Genomic DNA, 13,291 nt, shown 5'->3' with positions numbered 1-13,291 from the left:
CTGAGTTCAAATCTGACCTCTGACACTTCCTAGCAAGACACTTAACCCTGTTTACCTCAGTTTTCTCATCTATAAAATTAACTGGAGAAGGAAATGGCAAACCATTCCCATATCTTTGCCAAGAAAACCCTAAAGGAGGTGTTGAACAGTCAGACATGATTGAACAACAAATTATAAAGCACTTTATAAATACTCACAGTCTGTATCGGAGTTGGGAGAGTAATAACAGCTGACATTTAAAAAAGCACTTGAAGGTTTACTTAAGAGAAGGTGATAAAGGCGGTCAGTCCATAGCAGAAAGAAGGCTTGGATTCCAACTGTAATGAAATTGTTGTACGGCCCAGACCTTTCTGAGCCTCAGCCTCTCTTTTGGAGAATGAAGGACTTGAACCAATTTTAATTCCTTTTGAATTTGAGGAGTCCATCAATCTAATGAGATTCCCGGGCATAGACTTTTGTTTTTGGCGAAATCTGAATGGGATTTCTCCCTCTCCTCCTCTCCCTGTTTCCATCTCTGTCTCTCCCAACCCTCAGAAGACAAACCAGGATGCAACAGAGCAAACATTCATGGGAACCTGACCTATACCCAGTTGAATAAATAAATAAGACATTTATTAAGTATTTTCAATATGTAAATCAATGTATTAAGCCCTGGAAATGCAAAAAGGAAAGTAAAAGAGTCCCTGCTCACCTTCTAACGGGGAAGAAAATACAAAGAGAAGATTTTATCTCCAACTCATGAAAAAGAACTCATGTTCTTTAGGCTTCAGAGGCAAGTCAGATAGTAATGCCTCTTATTTAATATCCTTTTCACTGATAAAACGGTAACAGTTTCTGATGTAAGATCATTTGATAATGGGGAGGTTCTTGGAGGCAAGAATTTTCTTTGTTTTTTTTTTTTGTTTGTTTGTTTTTTTTTTTTTTTTGTTTTTGTTTTTTTATTGTCAAGCTTCATCTCTACAGAGACTGCCTCCCAGGATGATGGCTGGGGACCAAGCTGAAAGCTATGCTATTCCCAAAACTCTTAGAATCTCCATCCTGGTTTGTCTCCATTAGGATTTGAGGAGAGTGGCCAAGGTAGTAGAAATGGTCACACTTGCCTAGTATGTGCTGCCTCTACACTTTCCTGTGCCAGGAGCAATTGATGGTGATGAGGTCCTGGGTAACTAAGTGGGGTTGGCAGAGAAAGACTGAAGTACTAATAAGCTTATTCCCTGCTTGGAGATAAGTTCTACCTTACAGTCCCACCCTCTGTGGGGGTTGTGGGTAGTCCCACCTTGCTGTGTCTAGTCAGAAATCCAAGTTATGTCAAAGCCCCATGGTTAAATTTTCCCTATAAATCTGCCCATTGCCCATGACATCTTTGCTGACTCCCTTTTGGGTTAGCCCTCCATAGCATTCTGCCTCATGGTGCTTTTCTCCTTACTTCTCCCCCATGCCTTAAGGTGTCTTTCTCCTTATAACTAACTCACTCTTTTAGGGTGCTAACTCCTTTGATGGATTTAGCTTGCCAGTCAATGGAGTACTTCCACCTCATGGCATATTCCTTTAATAAATTCGTCCAAACACCTTTCCTTGGTAAACCTATAGCTCTCCCAAATCTATTTCATATTTACCAATCATAGTGTCTATTATATCTCTTCATTTTGTTTGTAACCTCTTTTCCTAAATAAATCTACTTTTTGCCAAAGAGAATGGCACCTTCCCTCTAAAACTGCCTACTTATATTTTTACACCCCTTATCATTTGGGGAATGGCTCTTATTCTTTTTTTTTAATTAAAACTTTTTATTTACAAAGCATATGCATGAGTAATTTTTCCAATATTGACCCGTGCAAAACCTTTTGTTTCAAATTTCCTCCCTCCTATGGCTCTTCTTATAAATTTGAATGAGTTGCTTATACATCTTAGAAATGAAAGCTTTGTCAGAAAAATTGTCTGTGAATAAGTTTTTCTTTTTATCTTAGCTTTATTGGATTCATTTATGCAAACGCTTTTTAAATTTTATGCAATCAAAATGATCAACTTTAATCTTCTAGGATCCTCTCTTTTCTTTATTTGGTAATGAACCTTTCTCCTATCCATAGATCTCTTTGTAATATTTTTTTGTCACGTTACCAAAATTTATTTATGATGTGACTTTTTATTTCTAGATCACATAGTTATTTGAAGTTTCTTTCTATATAAGGTAAGGGATGTTAGTCTAAATTTAATATGGCTGCCTACACTTTCCAGTTGTTGTTGCTGTTATTCATGTGTGTCTGATTTGATGATCCCATTTGGGGTTTTCTTAGCAAAGGTACTGGAGTGCTTTACCATCTTCTTTTCTAATTCATTTGACAGGTGAGGAATTGCAGCAAGCAGGGCTAAGTGACTTGTCCAGGATAACACAGCTACTAAATATATGAGATCAAATTGGAACTCAGGAAGAAGAGTCTCCCTTATTCCAAGGTCACTGCTCTATCTTCTGTGCCAGCTAACTTCCCTTGATTAGCTTCCATATCTATTTGATTTCAAAATAAGAGAAAAAAAAAACCCAGAAAAACAAACATAGAGAAAAGATGTCATATAGTAGCAAGAACAACTACTACCGTTATGGAGAGTAAGGCTGAAGTTTCTAATTTTGCTTAAGTTTATATCAACAGAAAAATATTTATTTTAATGTTCATTTCATACTTATGCGATTGATTTTTTAATTTTAATTTTCCCCAGTAACACATAAGAAACTTTTTTGCTATACATGTACATTCATTCTTTAATATATTTCCTTGTGAATCATGTTGGAGGAGAAAAATCATAACAAAAAGGAAAAATCATGAAAGAAAATAAACAAAAGAAAAAGGTTTGTTAAAAAAGTGAAACATAGCATGTGTTGATTCACAGTCTCCATAGTTCTCTCTCTGAATGTGGATAGCATTTTCCATCCAAAGTTTATTAGGATTGCCTTGGATCACAAAACCACTGAAAAGAACCAAGCCTGTCATAGTTAATCATCTATGCAATTTACTTTTGTAATACTAACAACACACAGAATACTACAAGATTGACCATTTCCACTCAGATATCCTTACATGAATTATCTTTGCAAATTAAGAGAATAGTTTTTTCCCCCTTATATACTGAAGAAATACCATAGCTTTGGAGTCAGGAAAACCTGAATATATGCTTCTGTAGTGTCCCTCTCTCTGAGATTTTAAGTTATAGAACTGCCGCTATCTACCCAAGGTTTTTTACTGAGAGGATCTATAAAGGAAGATGCTATCTATCTTTAGAGAAAGAATTGATAATAGAAGTGTGTGTGATATGGTTGTATGTGTGTAAAATGGTGGTTTTCTTTAGTGAAGGGTGGGGAAGAAAGAAGGAAGTTACATTTTCTTCTGCATCACTACTTTCCCCATTGTGGTTTTAACATATCTCAGGGCAGCATAAAAAAGAAATTTTGGGGGAATTTTGTGGGAGCTACAGAGGACACAAAGGCAAGCATATTACACAGAGACTATGATGAAATACCTAAGCCAAACTCTACAACAAGGTACTGCAAAGATGCATAAAAGAAAAAAGACAAAATTTAAACTTCTTTGGTATGAAGCAAGGGCCAAAAAATTTTTATTTGGGTTTTCCATATCATGAGTACTCTGTACCCCTAACTCTTGAGATGTGAAACTAATAACTGTAATTTGAAACAAATACAAATAAATAAATCAAATTAAATTTTAAAAAAAGTTTCCTTACTGGAAGTTCCCTACATAAATGAAATTACATGCTCAGACAAAAAAAGAAAAAAGAAGAAATGTAACATGTAATTACATGTTAAGACAAAAAAAAAAAAAAAGAAAAGAAAAGAAAGGAAAAAAAATGAAGAAACAAGCAGAAGCAACATATTGAAATGCAAATACCAATAGATTGAATTGGGAAACTTGGGTAGTAATCCTGACTTTACAACCTGGATATTTTGTCTCTACAATTCAGATCATTTACCTAAAAACATCAAAAATCGGAATATAGTGATAAGATAATGAGGAAAATGGCAATAACTTGTTTTTTATATTTGAATGACAGGTTTCTCACCAGTTTCCTGAGGTCATACACATCATTATTCCTAACTTTAAAAAAAAATATTTATTTTAAATATACATTGCTTTATGAATCATATTGGGAGAGGAAAATCAGAGCAAAAGGAAAAAACCACGGGAGAGGTTAAAAAAAAAACAGAAAAAAGAAGTGAACATAGCATGTTTTGATTTACATTCAGTCTCCTTAGTTCTTTTTCTGGATGGAGATGGCATTTTCTGTCCAAAGTCTATTGGATTGCTTTGGATCATTGAGCCACTGAGAAGAACCAAGTCTTTCATAGTTGATCATCCCACATTCTTGCTGTTATATGTACAATGCATTCCTGGTTCTCCTTGTTTCATTCAGCATCAGTTCGTGTAAATCTTTCCAAGCCTTTCTAGAATCAGTTTTTTTTTGTCATTTTTTTATATAACAATGGTATTCCATTATCTTCATATACCACAACTTGTTCAGCCTTTCCCCAGTTGATGGGCATCTATTCATTTTCCAATTCTTTGCTACCATAAAAACAGCCATCATTCCTAACTCAACAAAAATCATTGGTACCACAGGAAGGAGAGTGTAACCCAGGGAATGCTAGTGAACAGTGGGAGAACCTAGGAAAACATCACTTACAGACTAGAAATATGTTTGATAATTTCTACTGCAAAAAGTACTATATAAATGTGATGTATTCCTTTCTATAAGAATGGTCTCTTAATGTTATTCTTGATTATGAAAAGCTTTCCCAGATATGGAGAGCTTCCCAAAAAATATGAAAGCATAAAAATGGGGAATTATATTACCAGTTCCTTTTATTGCTACAAGCTATTTAGGGATAGCACTGATGGTAGGAGCTAAAAAAAATCTATTAGAGCATGAGAAAAACCAGCTTTATTTTACAATAATTATTCATCTTCCTTGCATAGTGAAATACTCAGATCAATTTCATCGATGCAGCTATTCCCTACAACAAAGTTACTCATTCTGAATAACTCTTACTTATATTCTCCTTTAAATTCACGACAAAAAATCCCAACCTATAGGCTGAGAGCATTCCGGATTTTTAAAGAGAACACTCAGGAGACAGAATGGTACAATGGGCAGCTTCAGACACATGATACTTAGTACTAGAGAACCTTGACCAGAATGTAAGCTCTGCTTATTCCTGGTTATTTCTCTATTTTTTTTTATCATAGCTTTTTATTGACAAAACATATACATGGGTAATTTTTCAACACTGACCCTTGCGAAAACTTCTGTTACAACTTTTCCTTTCCTTCCCTCCACCCCCTTCCCTGGATGGCAGGCAGTCTCATACATGTTAAATGTGCTAAAGTATATGTTAAATACAATATATGTGTACATATTTATACAGTTGTCTTGCTGCACAAGAAAAATCAGATTTAGAAAGAAGGTAAAAATAAAAAAAAAATGCAAGCAAACAATAACAGAAAGAGTGTAAATGCTATGTTGTGGTCCACACTCATTTCCCAGTGTTCTTTCTCTGGATGTAGCTGATTCTGTCCATCATTGATCAACTGGAACTGATTTGGATCCTCTCATTGCCAAAAATATGTACTTCTATCAGAATTAATCCTCATATAGTATTGTTGTTAAGGGTATAATGATCTCCCGGGTCGGCTCATTTCACTCAGCATCAGTTCATGTAAGTTTCTCCAAGCCTCCCTCTATTCATCCTGCTGGTCATTTCTTACAGAACAATAATATTCCATAAGATTCATATACTACAAATGACTCAGCCATGCTCCAATTGATGGGCATCCATTCAATTTCCAGCTTCTGGCCACTATAAAAAGGGCTGCCACAAACATTTTTGCACATACAGGTCCCTTTCCCTTCTTTAGTATCTCTTTGGGATATGAGCCCAGTAGAAACACTGCTGGATCAAAGGGTATGCACAGTTTGATAACTTTTTGAGCATAGTTCCAAAGTGCTCTCCAGAATGGCTGGATGCATTCACAATTCCACCAACAATGCATCAATGTCCCAGTTTTCCCGCATCCCCTACAATATTCATCATTATTTTTTCCTGTCATCTTAGCCAGTCTGACAGGTGTGTAGTGGTATCTCAGAGTTGTCTTAATTTGCATTTCTTTGATCAATAGTGATTTGGAACACTTTCATATGAATGGAAATACTTTCAATTTCATCATCTGAAAATTGTCTGTTCTTATCCTTTGATCATTTATCAATTGGAGAATAGCTTGATTTCTTATAAATTAGAGTCAATTCTCTATATATTTTGGAAATGAGGCTTTTATCAGAACCTTTAACTGTAAAAATGTTTTCCCAGTTTATTGCTTCCCTTATAATCTTGTTTGCATTAGTTTTGTTGTACAAAGGCTTTTTAATTTGATGTAATGAAAATTTTCTATTTTGTAATCAATAATGATCTCTAGTTCTTCTTTGGTCACAAATTCCTTCCTCCTCCACAAGTCTGAGACGTAAACTATCCTATGTTCCTCTGATTTATTTATGATCTCATTTTTTATGCCTAAATCATGGACCCATTTTGATCTTATCTTGGTATATGGTGTTAAGTGTGGGTCCATAGCTAATTTCTGCCATGCTAATTTCCAGTTTTCCCAGCAGTTTTTGTCAAATAATTGTTTGGAAATTCTTATCCCAAAAGTTGGAATCTTTGGGTTTGTCAAACGCTAGATTGCTATAGTTATTGACTATTTTGTCCTGTGAACCTAACCTATTCCATTGATCAATTAATCTATTTCTTAGCTATACCAAATGGTTTTGGTGACTGCTGCTTTATAATATAGTTTTAGATCAGGTACAGCTAGGTCACCTTCATTTGATTTTTTAAAAATTAATTCCCTTGAAATTCTCAATTTTTTGTTCTTCCATATGAATTTTGTTTAGAAAATTTAGGAAAAAAATAACAATTTTTTCTAGGTCATTAAAATAGTTTCTTGGGAGTCTGATTAGTATAGCACTAAATAAATAGATTAGTTTAGGGAGTATTGTCATTTTTATTATATTCGCTTGGCCTATCTAAGAGCACTTAATGTTTTTCCAATTATTTAAATCTGACTTTATTTGTCTGGCAAGTGTTTTGTAATTTTGCTCATATAATTCCTGACTTTCCTTTGGTAGACAGATTCCCAAATATTTTATGTTATTGACAGTTATTTTGAATGGAATTTCTCTTTGTCTCTTGCTGTTGGATTTTGTTGGTGATGTATAAAAATGATGAGAATTTATGTGGATTTATTTTGTATTTTGCAACTTTCCTAAAGTTGTGAATTATTTCTAATAGTTTTTTTAGTAGAATCTCTGGGGATCTCTAAGTATGCCATCATATCATCTGCAAAGAGTGTTAATTTAGTTTCCTCATTACCTACTCTAATTCCTTTAATCTCTTTCTTGACTCTTATTGCCAAGGCTAGCATTTCTAATACGATATTGAATAATAATTGTGATAGTGGGCAACCTTGTTTCACTCCTGATCTTACTGGGAAAGTTTCCAGTTAATTCCCATTACATATGATGCTTAGTGACAGTTTTAAATATATGCTCCTAACTAATTTTTTAAAATTATAACTTTTTATTGACAGAGCCCATGCCTGGGTAATTTTTTTACATTATTCCTTGCACTCACTTCTGTTCTGACTTTTCCCCTCCCTCCCTTCACCCCCTCCTCCAGATGGCAAGCAGTCCTTTACAAGTTAAATATGTCACACTGTATCCTAGATACAATATACATGTGCAGAACCGAACCGTTCTCTCGTTGCACAGGAAGAATTGGATTCAGAAGGTAAAAATAACCTGGGAAGAAAAACAAAAATGCAAGGAGTTAAATTCATTTCCCAGTGTTCTTTCTTTGGGTGTAGCCGCTTCTGTCCATCCTTGATCAATTGAAACTGAGTTAGATCTCTTTGTCGAAGAAATCCACTTCCATCAGAATACATCCTCATACAGTATTATTGTTGAGGTATATAATGATCTCCTGGTTCTGCTCATTTCACTTAGCATCAGTTCATGTAAGTCTCACCTATCCTCTCTGTATTCATCCTGCTGGTCATTTGTTACAAAACAATAATATTCCATAGCATTCATATATCACAGTTTACTCAACCATTCTCCAATTGATGGGCATCCATTCATTTTCCAGTTTCTAGCCACTACAAACAGGGCTGCCACAAACATTTTGGCACATACAGGTCCCTCTCCCTTCTTTAGTATCTCTTTGGGGTATGAGCCCAGTAGAACACTGCTGGATCAAAGGGTATGCACAGTTTGATAACTTTTTGATCATAGTGCTCCTGACTATTTTAAGGACTATTTTAAGTCCATTTATTCCTATACTGTCAAGTGTTCTTATTAGAAATGGATGTTGGATTTTATCAAATGCTTTTTCTGCATCTATTGAGATGATCATATGGTTTTTGTTACTTTGGTTATTGATATAGTCAATTATGCTAACAGTTTTCCTAATATTGAACCAGCCCTGCATTCCTGGTATAAATCTTACTTGGTCATAGTGTATTATCCTGGGGATGATTTTCTGTAATCTTTTTGTTAATATTTTATTTAAGATTTTAACATCAATATTAATTAGGGAGATTGGTCTGTAATTTTCTTTCTCTGTTTTCAACCTACCTAGTTTAGATATCAGTACCATGTCTGTGTCATAAAAGGAATTTGGTAGGACTACTTCAATCCCAATTTTTTCAAATAGTTTATATAGCATTGGAGTTGATTGTTCTTTAAATGTTTGGTAGAATTCACATGTAAATCCATCTGGTCCTGGGGATTTTTACTTAGGGAGTTGATTAATAGCTTGTTCTATTTCTTTTTCTAAGGTGGGACTATTTAACCAATTTACTTCTTTCTCTGTTAATCTGGGCAAGCTATATTTTTGAAGGTATTCTTCCATTTCATTTAAGTTATCAAATTTATCTGATGGACATGGCCTTCTTCAACAATGAGACGAACCAAATTAATTCCAATAGAGCAGTAATGAATTGAACCAGCTACACCCAGCAAAAGAACTCTGGGAGATGACTATGAACCACTACATAGCATTCCTAATCCCTCTATTTTTATCCACCTGCATTTTTGATTTCCCTCACAGGTTAATTGTACACTATTTCAAAGTCCGATTGTTTTTGTATAGCAAAATAACGGTATGGACATGTATACATATATTGTATTTAATTTATACTTTAACATATTTAACATGTATTGGTCAACCTGCCATCTGGGGAAGGGAGTGAGGGGAAGGAGGGGGAAAATTGGAACAAAAGCTTTTGCAATTGTCAATGCTGAAAAATTACCCATGCATATATCTTGTAAATAAAAAGCTATAATTAAAAAAAAAATAAGTTATTGAATTTATTGGCATAAAGTTGGGCAAAGTAACTCCTAATTATTGCTCTAATTCCTCTTCATTAGGGGCAAGTTCTCTCTTTTCATTTTTAAGACTAACAATTTGATTTTCCTCTTTTTAATCAGATTTACTAAGGGTTTGTCTATTTTGTTGGTTTTTTCATAGAACCAACTCTTAGTTTTATTAATTAATTCAATAGTTTTTTTTTACTTTCAATTTTATTTTCTCCTTTTATTTTTAGAATTTCAAGTTTAGTGTTTGACTGGGGTTTTTTGATTTGTTCCTTTTTCTAGCATATGTAGTTGCAAGCCCAATTCATTGACCTTCTTTTTCTCTATTTTATGCAAATAGGCCTCTAGAGATATAACATTTCCCCTTATTACTGCTTTGGCTTCATGCCCCACATTTTGGTATGATGTCTCATTATTGTCATTTTATTGGGTGAAGTTATTAATTATGTCTATGATTTGCTGTTTCACCCAGTCATTCTTTAGTAGGAAATTATTTAGTTTCCAATTATTTTTTGGCCTAGTTTCCCCTGGCTTTTTATTGAATGTAATTTTCATTGCATAGTGGTCTGAAAAGGATATATTTACTATTTCTGCTTTACTGCATTTGAGTTTGAGGTTTTTATGTCCTAATATATGGTCTATTTTTGTATAGGTTCCATGAAATGCTGAGAAGAAAGTGTACTCCTTTCTGTCTCCATTTAGTTTTCTCCAGAGAGCTATCATATCTAACTTTTCTAGTATTCTATTTACCTCTTTGACTTCTTTCTTATTTATTTTGTGGTTTGATTTATCTAATTCTGAGAGTGCAAGGTTGAGATCTCCCACTATTATAGTTTCGCTATCTATTTCTTCTTGCAGCTCTCTTAATTTCTCTTTTAAGAATTTAGATGCTATACCACTTGGTGCATATATGTATACTATTGATATTGCTTCATTATCCATGCTACCCTTTAGCAAGATATAGTGCCCTTCCTTATCTCTTTTAATTAGATCAATTTTTGCTTTTGCTTGATCTGAGATCAGGATGGCTATCCTTGCTTTTTTGACTTCACCTAAAGCATAGTAGATTCTGCTCCAACCTTTTACCTTTACTCTGCATGTATCTCCCTGCTTCAGGTGTATTTCCCGTAAACAGCATATTGTAGGATTCTGGTTTTTAATCCAGTCTGCTAACCCCCTCTTTATGGGGGAGTTTGTCCCATTCACATTTATGGTTAAAATTACCAATTCTGTATTATTTGCCATCTTGTTAACCCCTGCTTATGCTTTTCTCCTTTCCTTCCCACTTACCCCCTTCCCCAGTATTAGACTTGTGAGCAGACCTTCCTTTTTAGTTTCCCTCCCCTCACCTTAGAGTTCCTCCCTCTATCTTACCCTTTTTCCTCACGATTTCTGTATTCCCTTCCATTTAGTTTACTCCTTCCCTTTTCACTTTTCCCTTCCCACTTTTCAATGAGGTGGAAGAAGTCTCACCATAAATCAAATATGTCTAATATTTTTCTCTTTAAGCCAATTCTAACGAGAGTATGATACACACTATGTTCATCTCCCTCCATTCTTTCTCTAAGATATAATAGGTTTCCTTTGCTTCTTTGTGAGATGTAGTACCCCCACTTTACCTTTTTTCTGGTACAATTTCCTTTCCACCTCTAATTTCTAGAACAAATTATACATGTGTTCTTCATATATCTTTATAGCAGAAATATAGTTCCCAAGATTTCTTTTTACCTTTTTAGGTTTCTCTTGAGTTCTATGTTTGGAGATCAAACTTTTTGTTTAGTTCCATTTTTTTTTTCATCAGAAATAGATAAAATTCACTTATTTTGTTGAATGTCCATCTTCTTCCCTGGGAAAAAATGCTCATTTTGGCTGGGTAAGTTATTTTTGGCTGCATACCAAGTTCCTTAGCTTTTCGGGATATCAGATTCCAGGCCCTTTGATCCTTTAATGTGGATGCTGCTAGATCCTGGGTAATCCTTATTATGGCTCCTCTATATTTGAACTGATTTTTTCTAGCAGCTTGTAATGTTTTTTCCTTGGTTTGATAGTTCTGGAATTTAGTCACTATATTTCTTGGAGTTTGATTTTAGGGTCCCTTTCAGTAGGTGATCAATGAATTCTTTCAATGTCTATTTTACCCTCTGTTTCTATAACTTTGGGTAGTTCTCTTTGATAATTTCCTGGAAAATAGTGTCCAGGCTCTTTTTTTCATCATACTTTTCAGGGAGTCCAATAATTCTCAGATTGTCTCTCCTAGATCTATTTTCCAGGTCTGTTGTTTTCCCAAGAAGTTATTTGACATTTTTTTCCATTGTTTCATTTTTTTGGTTTTGCTTGACTGATTCTTGGTGTCTCCTCAAGTCATTCAATTCCATTTTTTTGATTCTGATGTTCAATGAATTATTTTCTTCACTCACTTTTTCAATATCTTTTTCTAATTGTTCAATTGAGTTTTTAAGTGAGTTGTTTTGTTCTATGGAATTTTTTTTTCCATTTTGCCTATTTTATTTTCTTTTTCCAATTCACTAATTCTGTTTTTCAAGGATTTTATTTCTTTATCCATTCTATCTTTAAATAAGTGGGATGACTTATCCAGACTCTCTTGCCAAGCTTCCTTTTCCTTTTCCCATTTTTCTTCTAGCTCTCTTGTGAGAGCCTTTTTAATTTCTTCTATGAGTGTCTTGTGTATTGAAGACCAGATCATATCCCCTTTTAGGGGTTCATCTGGAGACATTCTGTTTTTAGTCTTCTCAGGGTTTAAAGGCAGGCTGCTCTCTATCCATATAGAAGCTATCAATAGAGTCTGTTTAAATGTTTTGCTCATTTTGTTAAAGAAGAATTAAAGAAAACAAACTAGCAAAAAAAAAAATGCAGTCTGCTCTTGTGGAGGGGGGGAGGGGGGCCGCTGGATGTTATTACTGAGCTTCCTCTGCAGACTGCAGGGGGCAGCAGTGAAGCACTAGCAGGACAGCAATGGTTGCTCTGTGTCTGCACTTTGAGACTCTTAGAGTGTGCTGAGACCCTTTGGGTGGGTGTGGCCAGGTCCTGAGAGACCCTAGCTTTTCGGGGTTATAGTCTTTACCTCCTATGTTTACAACTCCTCTGCTGGTCTACTGGCTTGCTGCCAGGGCAATGTATCCACCCTGGTAAAATTCTCCCCATAGAGATGGCTGAGATCACATCCCATCCTCCTCAATCAGCTCCATACTCTCACTGTCTGCTATGCTGCCACTGCCTGCCTGCCTTCAGTCTGCACTCAATCTAACCGTCCCCACCCATGAGCAAAAATAGACATTTTCTGCCGAATTTCAGGGATATCTTCTATTGGTAATTATTTGTGGTTGTTTTTTTTTTTTTTTTTAGTCAAGCATAATTCTGAGGCCTTGTCATGAAATAAATTCTGAGAGCAAAGATGGAGATTAACTAGATGTGTGTGTCATCCCTACCATCTTGGCTGGAAGTCTTGATAACTTTTTGAGTATAGTTCCAAATTGCTCTCCAAAATGGTTGGATCCATTCACACCTCCACCAACAATGCATCAGTGCCCCAGTTTTCCCACATCCCCTCCAACATTTATTATTATCTTTTCCTGTCACCAGAGCCAATCTGAGAGGTATATTGTGGTACCTCAGAGTTGTGTTAATTTGCATTTCTCTGATCAATAATAATTTGGAACACCTTTTCATATGACTAGAAATAGTTTCAATTTCTTCATCTGAAAATTGTCTGTTCATATCCTTTGACGATTTATCAATTGGAAAATTATTTCTCTATTTTTTAAACCAGTATAAATTCATTTTTGAGGATTGCTGCTTTGTCATATAGCTAGAAATCTGGTACTGACAGGTCCCCTTTTCC

The sequence above is a fragment of the Sarcophilus harrisii genome, chromosome 4 (genome assembly GCF_902635505.1).
Source record: "Sarcophilus harrisii chromosome 4, mSarHar1.11, whole genome shotgun sequence".
In the NCBI taxonomy this organism is placed as follows: domain Eukaryota; kingdom Metazoa; phylum Chordata; class Mammalia; order Dasyuromorphia; family Dasyuridae; genus Sarcophilus; species Sarcophilus harrisii.
Note: the sequence above shows the minus strand (reverse complement) of the source record.